At 36.0% G+C, this 22,551-nt stretch overlaps 1 long non-coding RNA gene across 1 annotated transcript; it reads right to left on the minus strand.

Moving 5' to 3' along the window:
- Positions 1–6,144: 6,144 nt before the first annotated feature.
- Positions 6,145–21,631, minus strand: LOC123571208 (uncharacterized). The gene is made up of 3 exons (XR_006695386.2): positions 20,923–21,631; positions 20,204–20,273; positions 6,145–10,062 (listed from the first exon to the last, which is right to left on the minus strand). It is a non-coding gene; the product is annotated as an uncharacterized lncRNA (long non-coding RNA).
- Positions 21,632–22,551: the final 920 nt, after the last annotated feature.

Here is a 22,551-nt window from a genome sequence, read left to right on the forward strand (position 1 = left end):
AGTGTTGGGTACATGTATATTTAGAATTTTTATATACTCTTGATGGATCGATTTCTTTATTATTAGATAATGACCATCTGTTTCTTATTGTTCTTGACTTAAAGTCCGTTTTATCTGATATGAATATAGCCACTACTGCTTGCTTTTGGTTTTCTTTTATGTGGAATCTTTTTCCATTTCGTTACTTTCATCCTAAATGTGTCTTTACTGGTAAGGAAAGTTTCTTGTAACCAACATGTAGTTAGATTTTGTTTGTTTTTATCCATTTATCCAATCTATATCTTTTAAGAAAATAATTTAAACCGTTTACATTCAAGGTTATTATTGATATGTTAGTCTTTATTTCTGTCATATTATTCATTGCTTTCTGGTTGTCGCATCTTTTATTTGTTTCATTTTCTCTTATAGTTTGTCATTGTGAATTGGTGAAGTTTGGCAGTGGTATGATTTGGATCTTTTCTCGTTTGTATGACAGTTTTGCCAATGAGTTTTACACTTTCCTGTGTTTTTTTAATGGTAAATATTGTCCTTTCACGTCCAGGCTTAGGACTCCCTCGAGCATTTTTTTCTAGGGCTCGTGTAGTGGTACTTCATTCCCTCAACATTTGTTTGTGTGTGAATGACTTTATCCTTCATCTGTGAAGGATAATTTTCTTGAGTGTCATATTTTTTAGTGAGAGATTATTTTTTATTTCAACACTTTGGATATATTATCCTATTCTTTCTTGGTCTATGAGGTTTCTGCTTAGAAATTTGCTGCTTATTTTTCTATTTTTTTGAAATTTTCTTTATAGGGGACTAGACACTTTTCTCTTGCTTTTTCATGTTTTCTGTGTCCTTCCATTGATGTCCATACATCTCTATATTTTCTTCAACGAGTCATTCTCTTGCTCTAGAGAGGACTAGAATTTCCTCTTGAACTATGACTTTAGACAGTCTGATTATAATGTACTGTGTACAATTTTGCATTGTATCCACCTAAGGATCATTAAGACTCCTGTATCTGAATCTCTAATCTCTTGCTAGACGTGAAAAGTTTTCATCAATTGTTTTGTTAGTAGATTTTCTAATCTTTTCTTTGATTTTTGCCTTCAGGGATACCAATAGTTTATAAACTTGGTCACTTTCTGTTTTCCTAAATGTCACCAAGGGTTTGACCATTCATTTTAATTCTTTTTTAAAATTTTGCCTGAGTGGAATATTTTATAATACCTGTCTTCAAGTTCTATGATTCTTCTTTCTACTTGATCTAGTCTATTCTTGAAGCTTTTATTTTTATTTATTTATTGAGACAGAGTTTCACTCCTGTTGCCCAAGCTGGAGTGCAATGGTGTGATCTCGGCTCACTGCAACCTCCGCCTCCCGGGTTCAAAGAATTCTCCTGCCTCAGCCTTCCGAGTAGCTGGGATTAGAGGTGTGCACCACCACACCCGACTAATTTTGTATTTTTGGTAGAGATGGGGTTTCTCCATGTTGGTCAGGCTGGTCTCGAACTGCCGACCTCAGGTGATCTGCCAGCCTCGGCCTCCCAAAGTGCTGGGATTGCAGGCATGAGCCACCGTGCCTGGCCTCTTGAAGCTTTTAAATGTATTTTATCTTTTCTTCCATGAGTTATTCAGTTTCAGAATTTTTATTAGGGTTTTAAAAAATACCTATCTCTTTATAAATTTATCTTTCATATACTGTCATATACTAAATTGTTTTTCTGATTTCTTCATTATTTTTTTCAGAATTCTCTTGACTCTCACTGAACTTCTTCAAAATTAATATTTTGACTTCTTGACTTAGGGGTTCAAAAATTTCTTTAATCAAAATCTATCGCTGGGGCATTATTGTGTTTATTAAATATGCCATGTTTTCTTGCTTTTTCACGTTTTCTGTGACCTTCCATTGACATCTGTACATCTGGTGTAACAGTCACTCCTTTCTATTTTTTTTAAATTTACTTTTGATGAGGAGGACTTTTTGAAGATGCATCTATGGTTTTGGCTGGATTGGCTACTTTGACTTTGCTCTTGGGGGCATACAGTAGTGCAGTCTCTTTATGATCTATTTGGCCGTAAACAGCATTAGTGGTATCTGTGATTTCCTCAGTGGGTTAGGGCATGTTTATTTGTGGAGGTTGTGATGGTATTGTACTGGGCTGGGCACAATGCCAGTTGGGCCAGTCTTCAGGCCCCAGTGTAAACAGTGGTGGGCTTAGCATGTCCATCTTGTGCCCCGGGGTGGTGCACACTGGCACCTGTGCTGGCAGTTACCAGTGGGTCGGTTTTCGGAGCTCCAGATGGCTTACTAGGATTCCTGTAGTGGCAGTGGTGGACGAGATTGTTGGGTGAGTTCTCAGTCCTATGGGCAACTGGTGTTGCATGGGGAATGGGAGTAGCAATGGCGGGATGGTTCTCTGGGTCTCACATGGTGTGCATTGATGTTGGCACTGGCTGCAATGTGCTGGGTGGGCAAGTCTCCAGGCCTGCAGGTGGTTCTTAACAGATAGTTTCCAGGTGAAGTGGTAGCAGCCCGAAGTTTACGCCCAATCAGGACCTTTGGAAGAATGCTCATGTGCCCAAGGTGGTGGTTTGGCTTGTGCAATACTCAGGTCTCTAGATTATGTGATCTGTCTTGGAATGGGGCACAAACTCAGCTGGACAGTCTTGTGCTTGGGCCCCCAATTTTGAGAGTAGTCACCAGCCATGGTGGACAGGGGGTAAGGGTATTTCTCATGCCCTAGAGAGAGTCACTGGGTGAGAGTGGTAGCCTCTGTGTTGGGGATAATGCCCAGAGATGATGGGCTACCATTGATAGTCACAGCCTGGGCCATGGTGTGGAGAATGCATGTTCTCCCCTTCACAGCTGAGTCCCAGTGAGACTCAATTTCCTGCCCAGACTGCAAGAGCCCACACTCAGCTCATGATCAAGTCCCAGTGGCAACTCATGCCCTCTTCATGACTTCATTTTACGTCCTGGTAGTGCAATACTCATTTTATGGCATTGGCTGCTACCACCCAGGCCTCATGCACTTCCTAGCCCCAGATAAACGGGTAGTCCTAGCTCACTGCCCAGTCCCAGCAGTGGCAGCCTGAGTTTCTGGAACGTCTAGTCCTGGTGCCTCTGGGTCTCAGAAAAGTATACAGTTTGCTGGAGGCTAGTTTTGAAAATGGCACCTTTCTATCAACTTAGATCTCAGAAAGGGTGTGGGACTCAGCAAGAGCTCCCTCCCTGGAGCAGTTCTGTCCCTACCGTTTCCTGGCAACTTTCTCTGTTAGTTTCCAGGGTTGAGAAGGGTAAGCATTTCTCAAGAGGCCAGGATTGCACACTTCTATGGTGGGATCATGGGACACTGGCAGTCTCTTACTCATCCCTCCCCTGCACTGGGGAGTCAGCACTGGCTCTTGGCCAATCCTGGCCAGGGAGGCTGCCTCTCCTCCTCCTTTCCTTTTTTTAGTGCCCCCTGTCACTTCTATGTTGAATTCCAGCGTTTTCTCTAGGAAGTGTTACTGTCTACACACTACTCTGTTTCATCCAAGTAAAAGAGGTAGGCATAAAATATTTCTTGTCAGTCATCTTGAATCCTCCTTTGGTTTCAAAAAATTTAGATCAATTTTCTTGGCTAATGCCATATAAACAGTAATCTTATCTATGAGTCAGCCTAAGACTCTTTATACTTTGTCTTGAGTTTCTCATTTTTACTCTCATAATAAAATGTTTTCTGCGTTGTTCAGAGAAACGTACGCTCTTTTTACTAAATTTCTCCCCTATTGTCATTTCAAATGTTCCATAATATTATGCCAAAGCAACATAGGGCTACTTGTATTAAGCATATATTTTTTTAATTTTCTCTTCTCTGACGTATTGAGATCTGGGGCCTTGCTGACCCTGGAGGGACTGCTCATCCCAAGGTTAGCCATTTCCTGGAGAAAGAAAATAACTAATCTGACAGTGTGCTTTTCAAATACAAGTCAATCAATACAGAGGATACACAGTTAACCACTTCCTTTTTTGGTCTTTTATCTCTGGGCCACTTCAACCAGTGCAAGGTACTCTTGAAATTATTAAAACTAGACACTTGTAAACCAGCTTAAATAAGCTCACCAATTTCTTCCCATAGAAACAACAGCAGAGGTTCTTGACCACAATTCTCTCCTCTTCCTCTACCTTCTGGCAGATCCTACTGCTTTTTTATCTGACCTCCCATGGCATGGTGTGCCCCTTCCTTGTAGGAACTGTAGGTAGTAAACTATCTTATTAATGGCAATCATCCCCTGGTTTGTTCGACTTAGTCACTATACCTAAAATTTTCTATTAATACGTTACACTTTGAAACATACAGAGTACATCTGTTTTGTTATGTATATATGTATATTTCAGAAATACACTCACATATATATGTGCATATATTCTTAACATTAATATATAATCTTAAAACCAAGATATGCACACTCTCGGGATAAGAATTTTAAAAATGAGTACACTAACATTAATGTAGTACTGTTATCTAATTTAGGTGTTAGTAAACTAAATCCCATGGGACAACTGCCTGTTTTTGCAAATAAGATTGTATTGGAACAATGTCAAGCCTGTTAGTTTGTCTCTTGTCTACGGCTATTTTTGTTTTACAAGGACAGAGTTCAGTGGTTTCAGCAGTGATCACATGACCCAGAAAATCTAAAATATTTACTCTCTGGCAATTTAAGAAGAAGTACTACTACCCTGATAATCTAAAATTCTCATTTTAATTTTACCATCTATCCCACTAATGTCATTTAAAACCAAATAAATATGTTACTTTTTTCTGGTCCAGGATCCGATATATTATCACATACCACATTTAGTTGTAATGTCTCTTTAGTCTCTCTTGATGTGGATTGGTTGTTGCACATTTGTTTTTTATTACTTTAATACTTAAAATGTAAAGGCCAGTATTTTGTAGAGTGTTCTTCAGTTTGTGATTTTTGCTGGTTTGTTTCCTATTAATTCACTTGAGATTGTATCGCTTAGGAAGGATTAACACACAATTGTTACTATGTTTTTCTCGGCATGTCGTAACAGGAACTGAAGAATATCTACTTGTACCATTAAATCTTGATATTAAATTTGATCATTTGGCTAAGGTGATATCTGCTAGATTTGTCCACTGCCAAGTTACTGTGTTTTCCTTTGTAATTAGTAAATACTTTTAGGGAGATATAATGTGAGAATATGTAAGTATCTCAAGTCTCACCATACTTTCACCCAATAATTCTAGTATTTTTTGATGATTTCATCAGAAATAAATATCTTTATGGTTGTGGCCAACTTGTGATTTTTTTTTTCATATCAGTCAACATTTTCTTCTACATTTACTTGCAATTATATTGTAAAAATGACCTTTGATGTTTCCAGTACTTATTTATTCATTTATCTAAGTATGAATACACAGATATGTCCCTGATTTGGTGAGGGAAATTCTATTCAAACTGTCTTCTGTGTGGTTTGTGTGTACTTATCAGTCTTTGAAATTTCCTTAATTAATGGCACAAAAATATATGTCTGGTTCATTTTGTATTTTCTCTGTACTAAACATAGAGTTAGCCATTTCTCCAAGGAGCTCTGGTTCCATTTAGTAGATAACACTAAATGGAAGCAGCCAAGATCTTTGTGCTAGATGTGCTTATTGCAATTGAGGTGTCAATGCTTCTACTTACTCCTCTCAGGGAGCAAGAATGCAAACACAGAAGATTATATATAATAATATATAGATATAGAAGTAAAAATATAGATAATTTTACACACATACACACAAAAACACATAGAAGCATGTGCATAATATCTACAGATGATAGATAGATAGATAGATAGATAGATAGATAGATAGATAGATAGAGAACATAAACTACATGTTTGTTCATACTAACATCCATAATTTTAGCCCAACACCACCAGGCTCATTTTCGCATTTCCTTTACCACATTTGTAATTCACTTCTCTAAGAATAGAAAAATTGGTTTCAATTATCAACAAAATACTCATAATTTCAATACACATTAAAATATTTTGAAATTTCTAACCCATAAATCTACACAGAACAAATTTATTACACAGAGTTCAATATTTGTACCATATATTTTTATTGTGGTAAGTCCACTTAACATAAGAATTTCCATTCAACAAATTTTTAATTGTACAATACAATACTGGTAACTACTGGTACTGGGTTGTGCAGCAAATCTCTAGGAATTATTTATCCTGCATAACAAAAATTTTAGACCTGGTAAACAACAACCTCTAATTTTTCATGCCACTAGCCCCTCAGAATCACCATTCTATTCTCTGCTTCTTTAATTTTTAATATTTCAGATATACTAGGGGAATCGTGCAGTGTTTATCTTTCTGTAACTGTCTTATTTCCCTTAGCATAATATCCTTTATGATTATCTATGCTGTGTATACAGCATGATATTCTCCTTTGTGAAGTTTGAATAACATTCTATTGTGTATATACCACATTTGTTTTACTATTCATCAGTCAATGGCTACTTGGATTGTTTCTGTATATTGGCTACCATGAATGATGTTGTAATGAACATGGGAGTACAAATTTTTCTCTTCAGGATTTTGATTTCTATTTTGCAGGGTATATGCCCAGCAGTGGAATTGCTGGGTCATATAGTAGGTCTATTTTTAATCTTTTGCTGAACCTCCATACTATTTTCCATAGCAGCTGCACCATTTTACATTCCCACCAACAGAGTACAAGGGGTCCAATTATTTAACATTTTCTTCATAACTTGTTATCTCCTGTCTTTTTCATAGTAGCCATCCTAACTACTGTGAAGTGACATCTCACCATGGTTTGATTTGCATTTCTCAGGTTAGTGACGTTGAACACCTTTTCATACACTTGTTGGCTACTTGTATGTATTCATTGGAGAAGTGTCTATTCAAGTCCTTTGATGATTTTTTAAATTGTGTTATTTGATTTGTGCTATTGAGTTGCAGGAATTTATTATATGTTTTTATACTAACACAGTAACAGATATAGGGTTTATAAATATTTTCTCCCTTTTGATAGGCTGTATTTTATTTTGTTGATTGTTTTCTCTGCTGTGTAGAGGCTCTCCAGTTTGATGTAATACCACTTGTATCTTTTTGCTTTTGTTGCCTTTGATTTTAGTGACATATCAAAAACAATCATTGCCCAGGTTAAGGTTAGCAAGTTTTTATCTATGCTTTTGTTTAAGAGTTGAACAGTTTCAGGTCTTATACTTAAATCCTTAATCTATTTTAAGTTGATTTTTGTATATGATATAAAATTAAAGAACCTATTCACCAAGGAGATATAACAATTATAAACACACACCAAACACCAGAGAACATAAATATATAAAGTAAACAGTGAATAACTGAAAGGAAAAAAATACAGCAATGTAATAATCATAGGAGATTTTAATACTGCACTTTTAACAATGCATAGGACACACAGACAGAAAATTGATGAGGAAGTAACAAACTTGAACAACATTATAAGAACAGATGAACTTAGATATATGCAGAACACTGTAACCAACAGTCACAGAATACACATTCTTTTCTTCTTTTTTTATTTTTTCTCTTCAACTTTTATTTTAAGTTCACGTGTGCAGGATGTGCAGGTTTGTTACATAGGTAAATGTGTGCCATGGTGGTTTGCTCCACAGATCACCTCATCACCTAGGTATTAAGCCCAGTGTCCCTTAGCTATTCTTCCTGATGCTCCCTCTGCTCCCACCATCCTGACAGGTCCCAGTGTGTGTTGCTCCCTCCATGTGTAAATGTGTTCTCATCATTCAGCTCCCACTTATAAGTGAGAACATGTGTTGTTTGGTTCTCTGTTCCTGCATTAGTTTGCTGAGCATAATTGCTTCCAGCTCCACCCATGTCCTTGTAAAGGACATGATCTCATTTCTTTTTATGGCTGCATAGTATCCCATGGTGTATATGTACCACTTTTTCTTTCTCCAGTCTATCACGGGTGGGCATTTAGGTAGATTCCATATCTTTGTTATTTTGAGTAGTGCTGTAATGAACTTACACATTACATGTATCTTTATAATAGAATTATTTATATTCCTTTGGGTATATACCCAGTAATGGGATTGATGTGTCAAATGGTATTTCTCCCTGGAGGTCTTTTGAGGAATTTTCACACTGTCTTCCATGATGGTTGAACTACTTTACGCTCCCACCAACAGTGTAAAAGTGTTCCTTTTTCTCCGCAACCTTGACAGCATCTGTTGTTTTTTGACTTTTTAATAATAGTCATTCTGACTGTTGTGACATGCTATCTCATTGTGGTTTTTATTTGTATTTCTCTGATGATCAGTGATGTTCAGCATTTTTACATATGTCTGTTGGCTGCATGTATGTCTTCCTTTGAGAAGTGTCTGTTCATGTCCTTTAACCACGTTTTAATGGTTTTTTCTTTTCTTGTAAATTTGCTTACGTTCCTTGTAGACTCTGGATATTAGACCTTTGCTAGATGGAGAGATTGAATAAAATTTCTCCCATTCTGTATGTTATCTGTTCAGTCTGATGATAGTTTCTTTTGCTGTGCAGAAGCTCTTTAGTTTATTTAGATCCCTTTTGTCAGCTTTTGCTTTTGTTGCGATTGCTTTTGGTGTTTTCATCATTAAATCTTTGCCCATGCCTATGTCCTGAATGGTATTATCTAGATTTTCTTCTAGGGTTTTTATAGTTCCAGATTTTACATTTAAGTCTTTAATCCATCTTGAGTTAAGTTTTGCATATCGTGTGAGGAAGGGGTCTAGTTTCAATTTTCTGCCTATGGCTAGCCAGTTCTTTCAGCATCATTTATTAAATAAGGAATCCTTTCCCCATTGCTAATTTTTGTCAGGTTTGTTGAAGATTGGTTGGTTGTAAGTGTGTGGTCTTATTTCTGCATTCTTTATTCTGTTACATTGGTCTGTGTGTCTGTCCTTGTACCAGTATCATGTGGTTTTGGTTACTGTAGTCTTGTAGTATAGTTTAAAGTCAGGTGGCATGACGTCTCCAGCTTTGTTCTTTTTGCTTAGGATTGTCTTGGCTATTCGGGCTCCTTTTTGGTTCCCCATGAACTTTAAAGTCTTTTTTTTTTTTTTATTTCTGTGAAGTCTGTCAATGGTAGTTTAATGGGAATAACATTGAATCTAGAAATTACTTTGGGCAGTATGACCATTTTTATGAAATTGATTCTTCCTGTCCATGAGAATGGAACGTTTTCTATTTTTCTGTGTTCTCTCTGATTCCTTTGAGCAGTAGTTTGTGGTTCTCATTGAAGAGGTCCTTAATTTCCCTTGTTAGCCGTGTTTCTAGGTATTTCAGTCTTTGTGTAAAAATTGTGAATGGGAGTTCATTCATGATTTGGCTCTCTGCTTGCCTATTGTTGGTGTACAGTAATGCTAGCAATTTTTGCATGTTAATTTTGCAGAATACACATCCTTTTCAAGCACACCTGGAACATTCTCCAGGATAAGTTACATGTTATACCACAAACCAAGTGTTAACAAACTTAAGAAGATTGTAATAATAGCAAACCTCTTTTTTCAATCAGAATAAAATGAATCTAGAAATTAATAACAACAGGCAATTGGAAAATACACAAATATGTGGAAACAAAACAATGCACATATGAATAAGCAATGGATCAAAAAAGAAACTAAAGGAAAATCATGAAATATCTTGAGACAAATGAAACTTGAAAACACAATATACCAACACATAAGGGATACTGTGAAGGCAGTTTCTTTTCCAAATTTCAACTTTTTATTTAAGATACAGGGACATACAGGGGTTACATGTGTAGGATTGTTACATGGCAATATTGGACCCAGGTAGTGAGCCTAACATTGAATAGGTAGTTTTTCAACCAACATTCCACTCCTTACCACCTACCTGTAGGAGTCCACAGTGTCTGTTTTTCTCATCTTCACATTCATGTTCCAGTGCTCAATGTTAAGGTCCCACTTACACATGAAAACATGTGCAATTTTGTTGTTTCTTCTTGTGTTAGCTCCCTTATGGTTATGGCCTCTAACTGCATCTATGTTGCTGCAAAAAAGAAAAAAAAATGATTTTATTACTTTTTTATGGTTGCATAGTATTCCATGGTGTATATATACCACATTTTCTTTATATAAGGTACCATTGATTGTCATCTGGGTTGATTCTATGTCTTTGCTATTGTGAATAGCACAGCAATGAACATAAGAGTGCATATGCCTTTCAGGTAGAATGATTTATTTTCCTTTGCGTATATAGCCAGTAATTAAATTGTTGCATTGAAGGGTAACTCTGTATTGAGATGTTTGAGAAATCTCCAAAGTGTTTTCCACGGTGGCTCTACTAATTTACATTTCCACCAGGAATGCATAAGTGTTCCCGTTTCTCTGCAGACTCACCAGTATCTATTGTTTTTTGACTTTTTAATACACATTCAGACTGGTGTGAGATGTTGTCTCAATTTGGTTTTCATTTGCATTTCTCTGATTATTAGTGATGCTGAGCATTTTTCATGAGTTTTTGTTGCTTATATATCATCTTTTGAGAAGTGCCTGTTCAATGCCATTGCCAGTTTTTAATGGAGTCCCTTGATACTTCTTGATGATTTTTTAAAAGTTCTCTATAGATTCTAGATATTAGGCCATTGTAGAATGCATAGTTTGTGAATGTTTTCTCCCATTCTGTGTGTTATCTGTTTACTCCGTTGATAGTTTCTTTTGCTGTGTACAAGTTCTTTACTTTAATTAGGTCTCATATATCTGTTTTTGTTATTTTTGCAACTGCTTTTGGGGACTTGGCCAAAAATTCTTTGCCAAAGCCAATGTTAAGAAGAGTATTGCCTAGGTTGTCTTCCAGGACTTTTGTACTTTGAGGTCCTACATTTAAATATTTAACTCATTTTGAGTTAACTTTTGTATATGGTGAAAGGCAGGAGTCCAGCTTTATCGGCCTGTGGCTAGTCAGTTATCTCAGCACCATTTCCTGAATAAAGAGTCGTTTTTCCCATTGCTTGTTTTTATCAGCCTTGTTGAAAATCAATGGAAGTAGGTGATTCATTTTATTTCTAAATTTTCTGTTTCTTTTTTTTCCATTAATCTGTGTGTCTGATTTTGTACCAGTACCATGCTGTTTACATTACTGTAGCTTTGTAGTATCTTTTGAAGTCGGGTAGTTTGATGTGTCCAGCTTTGTTCTTTTGCTTAAGATGTCTTTGGCTATTTAAGGTCTTTTTTGGTTCTGTCTGAATGTTAGAAAAGGTTTTCTTAATTCTGTGGAGAATGACATTGATCATTTGATAGAAATAGCATTGAATTTGTAAATTACTCTGTGTCATGTTAACATTTTAATGATATTGATTCTTCCAGTCCATGAGCATATAATTTTGTTTTGTTTTGTTTCTGTCATCTCTGATTTTTTTAAGTAGTGCTTTGTAGTTATTCTGATGGTAATCTTTCACCTTCTTGGTTAGCTGTATTCCTAGGTATTCCTTTTTCTCTGAGCCTACTATAAGGGAACTTCCATTTTTGATTTCACTCTCAGCCTACGTGTTGTCAGTAAAAATGCTACTGATTTTTTTGTACATTGATTTTGTATCCTGAACCTTTACAGAAGTAGCTGATCAGTTTTAGGAACCTTTTGGCATAGCCTAATGTGAGTAGATATCTTTGTCTTGCTCCACTTCTCAAGGATAATTCTTCCAGCCTTTTGTCACTCATATAATGTTGGCTGTGGGTTTGTCAGAGATGGCTTTTATTATTTTGAGGTATATTCCCTTGATGCCTAATCTGTTGAGGTTTTTTTCTTTTTTTTTTTTATCATGAACAGATATTGAATTTTATTGAAATGATCATATTGTCTTTGCTTTAAATTCTGTTTATGTGCTAAAGCACACTTATAATTTGCATAGGTTGAATCATCCTTTCATCCCAGGAAAAATGCTTACTTGATTATGGTGTATTAACTTTCTGAGGTGCCGCTGTGCTGCTGGATTTGGTGTGGTATTATTTTGTTGAGCATTTTTGCATCTATGTTCACAATGAATACTGGTCTGAGATTTCTTTTGTGTGTGCATGTCTCTGTCAGATTATGATATAGGTCTGTTGCTCATTTTATAGAGTAAGTTTAAAAGGAGCTCTTCTTTCTCAAATTTTTGAGATAGTTTCAGCAGGATTAGTTCTTCTTTGCATGTCTGGTATCTGTCTTTTTGTTAACCTAGGAAAGGGTCTATCAATCTTATCTATTATTTGAAGATCCAATTCTTGGTTTAACTGATATTTTGTATAGATTTTTGCAACTCAAATTGATTAAGTTATTCTCTAATTTTAGTTTTCTTTTTTTTTTTTTTTAGTTTTCTGCTGGATTTTAGGTTGGTTTGTTCTTTCCTTTCTAGTTCCTTCAGGTGAAAAGTTAGATTGTTAATTTGAGACATTTCTAACATTTTGATGAAGACATTTAGGGCTATACATTTTGTTCTTAATACTGATTTGACTGCATCCCAAAGATTTTGATAAACTGTGTTCCTGTTTTTATTAATTTAATTTTTGTTAAATTTCTGCCATAATTTTGATGTTATTCAAGAGTAAGTTGTTTTATTTTCAGGTGTGCATGTTGTTTTGAGAGGTCTTCTTGACTTTGATTTCTATTTTTATTGCACTGTGATCTGAAAGTATGCTGCTATGATTTCAAAATTTTTGAATTTATTAAGGATTTCTTTATGACTGAGCATGTGGTCAATCTTAGGATGTATTTTATGTGCAGATGGGAAGAATGTATATATTTTTTATTGTTGGATGAATGTTCTGCAGATGTCTATTAGGTCAATTAGTCAAGTGACTAGTTTAAGTGCAGAGTTTACCATTTCCTAATTTGATGATCTGCCTACTGCTGTCAGTGGGATGTTGAAGTCCTTCACTACTATTGTGTGCTTGTGTAAGTCTTTTTGTAGGCCAAGAAGAACTTGTTATATGAAACTGGGTGCTCTAATGTTGGGTCTGTATATATTTAGGATAGTTAAGGCTTCTTGTTGGATTGTACTCCTTATCATTATGCAATGTCCTTCTTTACTCTTCTTAATTTTTATTGGCTTAAAGCCTATTTTATCTGATATAAGAACAGTGACTCCTGCTCTTTTAATTTTGCATTTGCATGGCAGATATTACTCTGCCTTTTTACATTGAGCCTTTACGTGTTTTTTGTATGTGAGATAGGTCTCACGAGGAAAACAGATGATTGAGTTCTTTTAATCCGGTCTTCCATGCTTTGTCTTTTAAGTGGAATATCCGGCCCTTTTACATTCAAGAGGCTACTGTTGATATATTTGATTTTGATAATCTCAACATTTTCTTAGCTGGCCGTTATGTAGACTTGATGATGTAGTTGCTTTATAGTGTCTGTGTGCTATATGTTGAAGTGTGCTTTGGTGGTAACAGGTATTGTTCTTTCGAATCCACATTTTGCACTCCCTTAAGGGCATCTTGTAATGCTGATCTGGTTGAAAAGGACTCTCCCAACATTTGCTTGAATGAAAAGAATTTTATTTCTCCTTCACTTAGGAAGTGTAGTTTGTCAAAATATAAAATTATTGGTTGATTTTTTTTCCTTGGAGATGTTCAAAATATGCCCCCAATCTCTTCTGTGTTGCAAGTTTTCTACTGAGAGGGCTACTGCTAGCCTGATGGGGTTCCCTCTGTACATGACCCGCTCCTTCTCTCTAGCTGCCTTTAATTTTTTTTCTTTGGCACTGACCTTGGTGAACCTGATCACTATGTGCCTTGAGGATGCTTGTCTTGTATAGTATCTGTCTGGAGTTCTCTGTATTTCTTGGGTTTGCATGTAAACCTCTCTAGTGAAAGAAGGATAACTTTCATAGACTATGACTTCAAATATATTTTCCAAGATGTTTATTCCCTCTCTTATCTCAGGTATGCCGATTAATCATTGATTGAGTCTCTTCACATAATTCCATGTTTCTCAGAGGTTTTGTTCATTTTTCTTAGTTTCTTTTTTTCTCTTTATTTATTTATTTATTTGTTTGTTTGTTTTTGACTAAGTTCATTTGAAGAACTGGTTTTCAAGCTCTGAGATTTATTTCTCAGCTTGGATTATTCTGCTATTAATACTCAAGAAGTCTAGTCTGGGATTGGTTTAAAATGGCTATTTTGTCTTTCAGTTCTTGAATCATTTCACTGGATTACTTGGTTTTCTTAGACTGGGTTTCAGCTTTATACTGAATCTTGAAGAGCGTCCTTGCCATCCAGATTCTGAATTCCATGTCTGTCATTTCATTTATTTCAGACTGGTTAAGAGACATTACCGGGGAGCTATTGCACTCATTTAAATGTAAGGGGACACTCTGGCTTTTTGAATTGTCAGAGTTCTTGCATTTATTCTTCGTCATCTTAGGAGGCTGACATTTTTTAACTGTGATGTAAATTGAGTATGGTTAGTTGGCTTTGTTTCTGGAAGCTTTTAGAGGACCAAGTCTCTGCACAGGGTGTTGGTTGTTGAATTCTTGCCCTTTCGGTTTCACAACAGGTAGTTTTTTGCTCTTGTAGTTTTGTCTGTGTTCCAGTAGATGGCGCTTGAAAGCAATGGGCAGTAGGTAGGCTGTTAGTTGCGTGGTTTCTTTGTGCAACCTTGTGCTTGCCGTTCTGTTGCGAGGTGTGAGGGGAAAACAGTTAACCCTCTCACTAGACCTGCTCCTGGGCCTTTCAGGAGACACCTACAATCACTAGCACTGTGCCCACCATTTTGTTGTTATTGATGTTGTTGTCGGGTCTTTTGGGCCATGGGGCTCCTTTAGGGAGAGGTCCCCTTTCCCAGGCACTGTCCGGGGCTGGGAACCAGTCTTGGTGTTCAGGTACTCCATGCCGTGTTTCCAGTTTCTTCCCTTTACAGCCTCGGCATCTGCTTCTTTTCTCCAACCACATTTGGCATTTTCTCTCCAAGGATCTGTTCAATTTCTGTTGGTGTAGTTGAAATCATGTTTTCTTTCTGTGGGAGCAGGACTTCTCAGCTGCATCTAGTTAGGCTGCTTGCTCAAAACTTTTTTGAATTTTTTGAGACTCGTTTTGTGGGCTAATATATGATCTATCTTGGAGAATATTCCATGTGCCGATGAGAAGTATGTGTATTCTGCAACTGTTGCATGAAATGTTCTGTAAATGTATATTAGGTTCACCTGATCTAGAGTGAAGATTAAGTTGAACCTTTCTTTGTTGAGTTTCTGTCTGGTTGATCTGTGCAATGATTAAACTGATGTGTTTAGGTTTCCTGTTACCATTGTCTCTCTCTTTATCTTTAATAGTATTTTCTTCATATATTTGGGTTCCGTACAATGATTATATTCTCTTTTTGATTTGACCACTTTATCATCATGTAATGATCTTCTTTGTCTCTTTGTGTAGTTTTTCTCTTGAAATCTATTTTACCTGATGTAAGTGTACTACTCCCAGTGTTGATTCTGATTTCCATGGAATAACTTTTTCTATTCCTCTATTTTTAATCTATGAATATCTTCACAGGTATAGCCACTTTCCTGTAGGCTGCATATAGCTGAATCTTGTTTTTTATCCATTCAGCTGTTCTATGAGTTTTACTGAATAATTTAATGTATTTAAATTTAATCTTATTATTTATTAGTAAAGAGTAGTACTGCCACTTTTTTACATTTTTGGTTTTCTTTTTTGTTGTTGTCATTGTTGTCAGTGGTGTTCTCTTTTTTCTTGTCTTCCTTTGTGTAAAAAGGGATTTTATCTAGTAGCTTTTTTTGATTTCTTGATTTTCAATATATATATATATATATATATATATTATAGGGGTTTGTTTGTGGTTACCATGAAGCTGACAAATAACATAACCAATTTTTAAACTGATGACCACTCTGATTACCAAAAAGAGCAAAACAAATAAATAAGCATGTTCTCACTCATAGGTGGGAACTGAACAATGAGATCACTTGGACTCGGGAAGGGGAACATCACACACCGGGGCCTATAATGGGGAGGGGGGAGGGATTGCATTGGGACTTATACCTGATGTAAATGACGAGTTGATGGGTGCTGACGAGTCGATGGGTGCAGCACACCAACATGGCACAGGTATACATATGTAACAAACCTGTACGTTATGCACATGTACCCTAGAACTTAAAGTATAATAATAATAAAAAATTAATTTTAAAAAAAGAGAAAACTATGAAAACATTCTACACTTTAACTTCATTTCCTCTGATTTATGACTTTGTCTGTCTACTGAAAAGTTTTTGTCGTTATCACTTTTGGCAGTATTTTTAGTCTTCCTGCTAAAGATATGAGTGGTTAAGACACTGCAATTGCAGTGTTATAGTATTGTGTGCTTTTCTGTGTATTTGCTATTACTGACAGGTTTTATATCTTCAGATAATTTGTCATTTTGTAACTGCCTTTTCTTTCTGATTGAAGAACTCTCTTTACCATTTCTTGTAGGACAAGTCGGATGTAGACATGATCTCAGCTTTTATTTGTCTGGAAAAGTGTTTATTTCTTCTTCATAGTTGAAGGATAATTTTGCTGAATACGATATTCCATGTTGCAATTTGTTTTTCTTCAGCATTTTGGATATGCTATTTCACTCTCCCTTGGCCCATAAGAATTCTGCTGAGAAATCTGCTGACATACATATTAGAGCTCCTTTATGTGCTATTTGTTTATTTTTTTCTTGGTGCTTCTAGTATCCTCTCTTTATCCTTGACTTTTGAGAATTTATTAAAAGCCTGTAGATGTTTCATTTGGTTTAAATCCACTTGATGTTCTAGGACCTTCTTGTACCTCGGTATTCCTATCATTCTTTAGGTTTGGAGAATTGTCTGTTACCATATCTTCGAATAAACTTTATCCTCTTTCCCTCTACATCTTGTTCAAGGCTAAGAACTCTTAGATTTGCCCCTTTGCAAATACTTTCTATATCTCTTAGTCATGCTTTAATTTTTACATTGTTTTTTGTCTTCTCACTGTGTATTTTCATATAGTCTGTCTCTAAACTTACTATTTTTTTCTGCTTTATCATTTCTGCTGTTGCTAGGGTCTAATGCATTTTTTCAGTATATTAATTGAAATTTTCAGCTCCAGCATTTCTGCTAGATTTTTCAATTTCTAAATCTCTTTTTACAATTTATCTAATAAAATTGTGAATGTATTATCTGTGTTATCTTAACGTTTGTTGAGCTTCATCAAGGCAGGTATTTTGAATTATCTGTCTGAATGGTCACATATATCTGACGCTTCATAGTTGGTCACTGGTGCCTTATTTAGTTCATTTGGTGAGGTCATGTTTTTCTGTATGCTCTTGATGCTTGTGAATATTTTTCAGTGTCCGCTCATTGCAGAGTTAGATATGTACTCTAATCTTATACTTCTCGAGAAGGCTGTTTACATATTCAAAGGGTATTTAGTGTTGTAATTTAACTTTGTGGTCACTGCAGCCATATCAGGATTGTAAGGCACACTAAGTTCTAAATTCAGTAGTAACAGCATAACTCTTGCTGACTCCTTGAGGTGCCACGTTAGTGATGTTGGTTAAGTCAAGGGAAAATTTCCTGGGTCACCAGAAAAATTCTCTCACTCTCTTCCCTCTCTTTCTCCTAATCTTTCTCCTAATCAAAAGGAGTCTCTCTCTCTCTCTCTCTCTCTCTCTCTCTCTCTCTCTCTCTATATATATATATATATATATATATATATATATCCCCCACCCTGTCTCTCCATGATGGGCTGCCTGAAGTTTTTGGATGAGTGACACAAGCAATTCCATGGCCACCACAGGTAGCACTGCACTGGATGGCACTTGAAGCCAGTACACTGTTGGATTGCACCCAAGGCTCACGGTAATTACTGCCTGACTACTGCTTATGGTTCTTCAAGGCCCAAAAGCTCTTATATCAGAATGTGGTGAACTCTGTTAGAACTAAGTTTTTTGTTTTTTTTTTTAATCTTAATTTCTTTCAGAACGGTGGATTTTCTTTTGGTCCAGCGTGTGTCTAGAAATGCCGTCCAGTAGCTAAGGCCTGGAACCTGGAGCTTCAGTAATCTCCTTGGTGCTTTATTTCAATGTGACTAAAATGGTACCCAAGTTGCAAGATGAATTTCTCAGTACTCTTCCCTCTCATTTTCTAAAGTGGAAAAATTTTATTCCTGAGCTGTGCTGCCTGGCACTGGGGAGGTGTTACACAGTCTGGATAACCTATTTTATTACCCTAGGCAATTGTCTGCTAGATAGTCCTAAATTTTCATATTAAAGGAAATCTTAGGTTAAAAAAATAAGGTAGTGACATTTACATTTCATAGTACAGAGAGAAATAGTCTGGTACTAGAGGGAGATTAAAAATGGATGCCAAGTAAAAATTATAGAAATCTGTCATAGGACTGTAAGGGGAGACCAGTTGTATTTAGATAGAGACTACCTATCTTTTAACTGGATCTGTGAGCTCTGGACAGGGCCCACACTGAATGCTGGGTCTCCAGACAGGGAGAATTATTATGAGGCTAGACCACATGATGCTTTTACAGGGTACTTTAAAAAAAATTTACAAAGACCGTTCTAAGTGTCTAAACTATCCTCTTGCTTAAATACCCAAGAATAGCCTCCATCATAATAACTATTTTAGTCAAAAAATCTGGTAACACAGTGCAAAAGCAAGTACTTTATGATCTGAGACAAACTTTTCTCTTTACCCACTCTTGGAATTCCATAAAGAAAAACAGATTTTTCCCCAGAAAGGAGTCTGGTGCCTTTTCTGTTTTCTTCAGTGAATCCTGGGTTATTATAAGCTGTTTTAGGTCCCTCATGCAGCAGAGGGAGGCAAGAGAAAGGAGAGACTGCAGAACTAAATGAAGACAATGAAATTCAATAAACTGAGATAAAAATAATAAACTTATGCTCAGAGAAAACAAGGTCTTAGGAGAGAAAATAAAACATAAGGCCTTTTAATGCAAACATACACACACATGCACATGTACACGCACACACACACACACACACGCAAACATCTTGTATGTTAGCTTTTAATTAAGCTGACTTTTAACCATTGAGCCCCTTAAAATATACTTTTAAATCTCATTGTTACTGTAAAGGAGTCCAGATTCAGACCCCAAGAAAGGGTTCTTGGATCTCACGCAAGAAATAATTTGAGGTGAATCCATAAAGTGAAGCAAGTTTATTAACAAAGTTAACTAATGAAAGAATGTATCCTCCATAGGAAGAGCAGCGACTTGGGCTGCTTCACTAAGGATAATTCCAGTTATTTCTTGATTATATGCTAAGTAATGGGTGGATTATTCATGAGTTTTCCAGAAAAGGGGTGGGCAACTCCCAGAACTGAGGGTTCCTACCATTTTTAAACCATATAGGGTGACTTCTTGATGTTGCCAAGGCATTTGTAAATTGTCATTGCACTGGTGGGAGTGTCTTTTTGCATGCTAATGCACTACACTTAGCAAATAATAAGCAGTGAGGACAACCAGAGGACAACCACTTTTGTTGGTATCTTGGTTTTGGTGTGTTTTGGTCAGCTTCTTTATCAAGACTGGTTTTATCAGCCAAGTCTTTATAATCTGTATCTTGTGGAGACCTATCTCATCCTACGAATTAGAATGCCTAACCTCCTGGGAATGCATCCCAGTAGGTGTCAGTCTTATTTTACACAGTGCCTATTCAAGATGGAGTTTCTCTGGTTCAAATGCTCTGACATATTTCCCTCCTCCCTTTTATAAGAAAACTCTTAATCCTAAGGGCTGTAGAGAGAGGAAGATTCATCTTCTGTAACTTCTTCAGGCTGAACAGGGAGGATAATATTCCTGCCTAACTATTGCGTCTCTTTCATTCAGGTTAGAGAAGAGCTCAGTCAAAAAGCATCAGTATGGTGAGGGCCATTAATAACTATTGAGTTATGACAAAAGGTGATATCTGGAAGATAATAAGTGTTCAATTTAAGAATACATTCAGTAAGCTTATCTTGCATTCCTACACAAAGAGTATGACAGCATTATATTTCACAATAGTAAAACAAACTAAGTAAAATTATCCCAAGTAAACTAAATAAGAAGGCTTTTCATGAACTGGGAAACTTTGGAACCAAAGTGATATGGAGTTGCTACACATGCTATACATTCCAATATGTGCTCAGAATTAGAATACTGATCTAGATTTTTTACATTACCCATCTCTCTTGTTACTTTTGAACAGCCATAAGAGATCACTAGTTGGTTCACAGAAATAGCAGGTTCAGTCTAAATTGTACAAAAAAAAAAAAAAAACCCTCAAAAACAACTGGAGATCACAGTTTTATAACAAGTGTACCATTGTTACTAAAACATGTTTTTTTATCTCTCTATTCTCCCATTTTTACTAAAGACAAATCCTAATAGGACTATTTTGTTTGCAAAACTAAGCCACAGTCTTATACTTAGCCTGATTATTTGTGTAAAGTACAGCAAAAATAATCATTTTTCACATAGGTTTTTTAAATTGGCTTTGATTGCACTTTGTTCCATAAAAGGAATCTCAGATAAGGCTTTTTTCAAAGCCAAGCCTAGCCATAGATTTGTACTATCAAATACTTATCAGTTAGGTAAATTCCTCTTTTTTTGAGGACCCAAGATAACCTAGGGCTCCTGGGCCTGTTAGAAAGTGGCATTATTTACTTACTACAGGTCAGGGACCCTGTACAGAACTGTGTAGAGAAAGTATGAGGCCAGTTTTCCCAAGGGGCTTTTAATGGCCCTATAGGTCAAATTTGATTCCTTAAAGGAAAGCATGCCATTCCAGTTAAAGCCTTGGTAAAATAACTGGTTTCTTTTATTTTGTCCTGTTAAAAAAGAAAACATGCTTATTGCACTTATGCAAATAACTATATTGTCATTAGTTAAGAATACTCACAAATAGTTTCAAAATTCTGGAGAAATCAGGTAGAGAGAAACAAATATGCTCCAAATTTTGTTCACCGGAGTATATTTTACTTAATTGTTAAAAGATGTAAGTCGCTCAAAAGAAAAGTTTTATTGGCTCTGAAAAACAAAACAAAGGATACTTTTAAGCAAAAAGTCAAAAAGATAGCTTTAGTCTTCTATTAGTTCCGTCCATGTTGTTAACTCCTGTTCTGCCTGATATTCATGAACATTTCAGCACTCCAGGAGATCCTGGAAGTTTTTTCTTCTAGTCTAATGTCACAATCTCCAAATTTATCAGAAACCTGCATTTAAGAACACCTGTTAGAGTTCTGTAGCTGATTACAAAACCATCTCTAAAGAAAAAAACAAACAAAACAAAAAACAAAAACAAAAACAAAACAAGGCAACAATTATCACTGGATGACAAAACACTTTAGGGCAGGCTCTATTACAGCCACAATTGACTAAGAATTTTGGTGACTTATGTGGCATACAACAATTTTACATAACAATTATAATAAATATTAATAGCATACACTAAGTTATATCAGAGTTACAGAAGTTTCTAATACTTTTGGAACACCTACGAAAAACATATTCACACAAATATGGCCTAAAGAAGGAACACTTAGGAACCTTTGGTGGGAAAACCTGGATTGTATGTGATTTTAATTATGTACTACCTTTGGAGACTAGGACACAGAAAGAAGTGCAGATAAGGTTTGACCTTCCAGCATAACTACGGGGCATGGCTAACACCACATATCACCAGGCTTTACCTAGAATCTGCTTCAAAGTAACTAAGTTGAACAATTTTCAAAAATCAAAGAAGCAGTTTATGACCCTAACACATTTGGAAATTTAATATTTAACCTACTTCAGACCAAATGTCTAAATTTCAAAGACATTTGTATTTTACCAATGATCCACAAAACTGTTTTTATTTGTGAACCTTTACTAAGGTCACATGAACTAAAAGGCATCCATTTTTATTCTCTGATAGAATATTTGATTTAAGCTCTTAAGATTTTAAAAACAAAGATCTTTCATATCACACACACACACACACAACACATATAAATACATAGACAAAAGAAGTTCTAGTAGTTTTAATATTTTTTATTTGCCAGGTTCTTAATCAGATTACTGCTTCAGGGTGGAGCCCATGGAGGAACAAGGCCAGGAAAACATGCAATTTCTATGGCTTAATAAACAGGCACAGCTGGAAAGCAAAACAGATCCCCCAAATTTAAGGGTCCCATTTTTATATCATATCTTAAATCCCATAAAAAGAAATGCTACAGAACAAGACAGTGCAATGATTTTAATGTGCATTTCATTGCAAAGCAATTCAAGGCCACTCAACCTATTCTCTGATTATCCCATCTTCCATGGGAGTCTTAGGTCTCAGTGTGGGGCAGGGATGGGGACATTGCCATACCTTCTAGGTGGCCAAGAGCATGCTCCTCTGATCCAAACATGTGAAAAGCCAAATATTCACTTTTAACTGCCATCAGCTATTCCCCAAAGCATACTTCCTATGTAGTTATTACACACCAAAGTTCTATTATAATGTGAAGCAAATTGGATCCCACCAAGGGTTAAAAATGTCTGAAAA

The sequence above is a fragment of the Macaca fascicularis genome, chromosome X (genome assembly GCF_037993035.2).
Source record: "Macaca fascicularis isolate 582-1 chromosome X, T2T-MFA8v1.1".
In the NCBI taxonomy this organism is placed as follows: domain Eukaryota; kingdom Metazoa; phylum Chordata; class Mammalia; order Primates; family Cercopithecidae; genus Macaca; species Macaca fascicularis.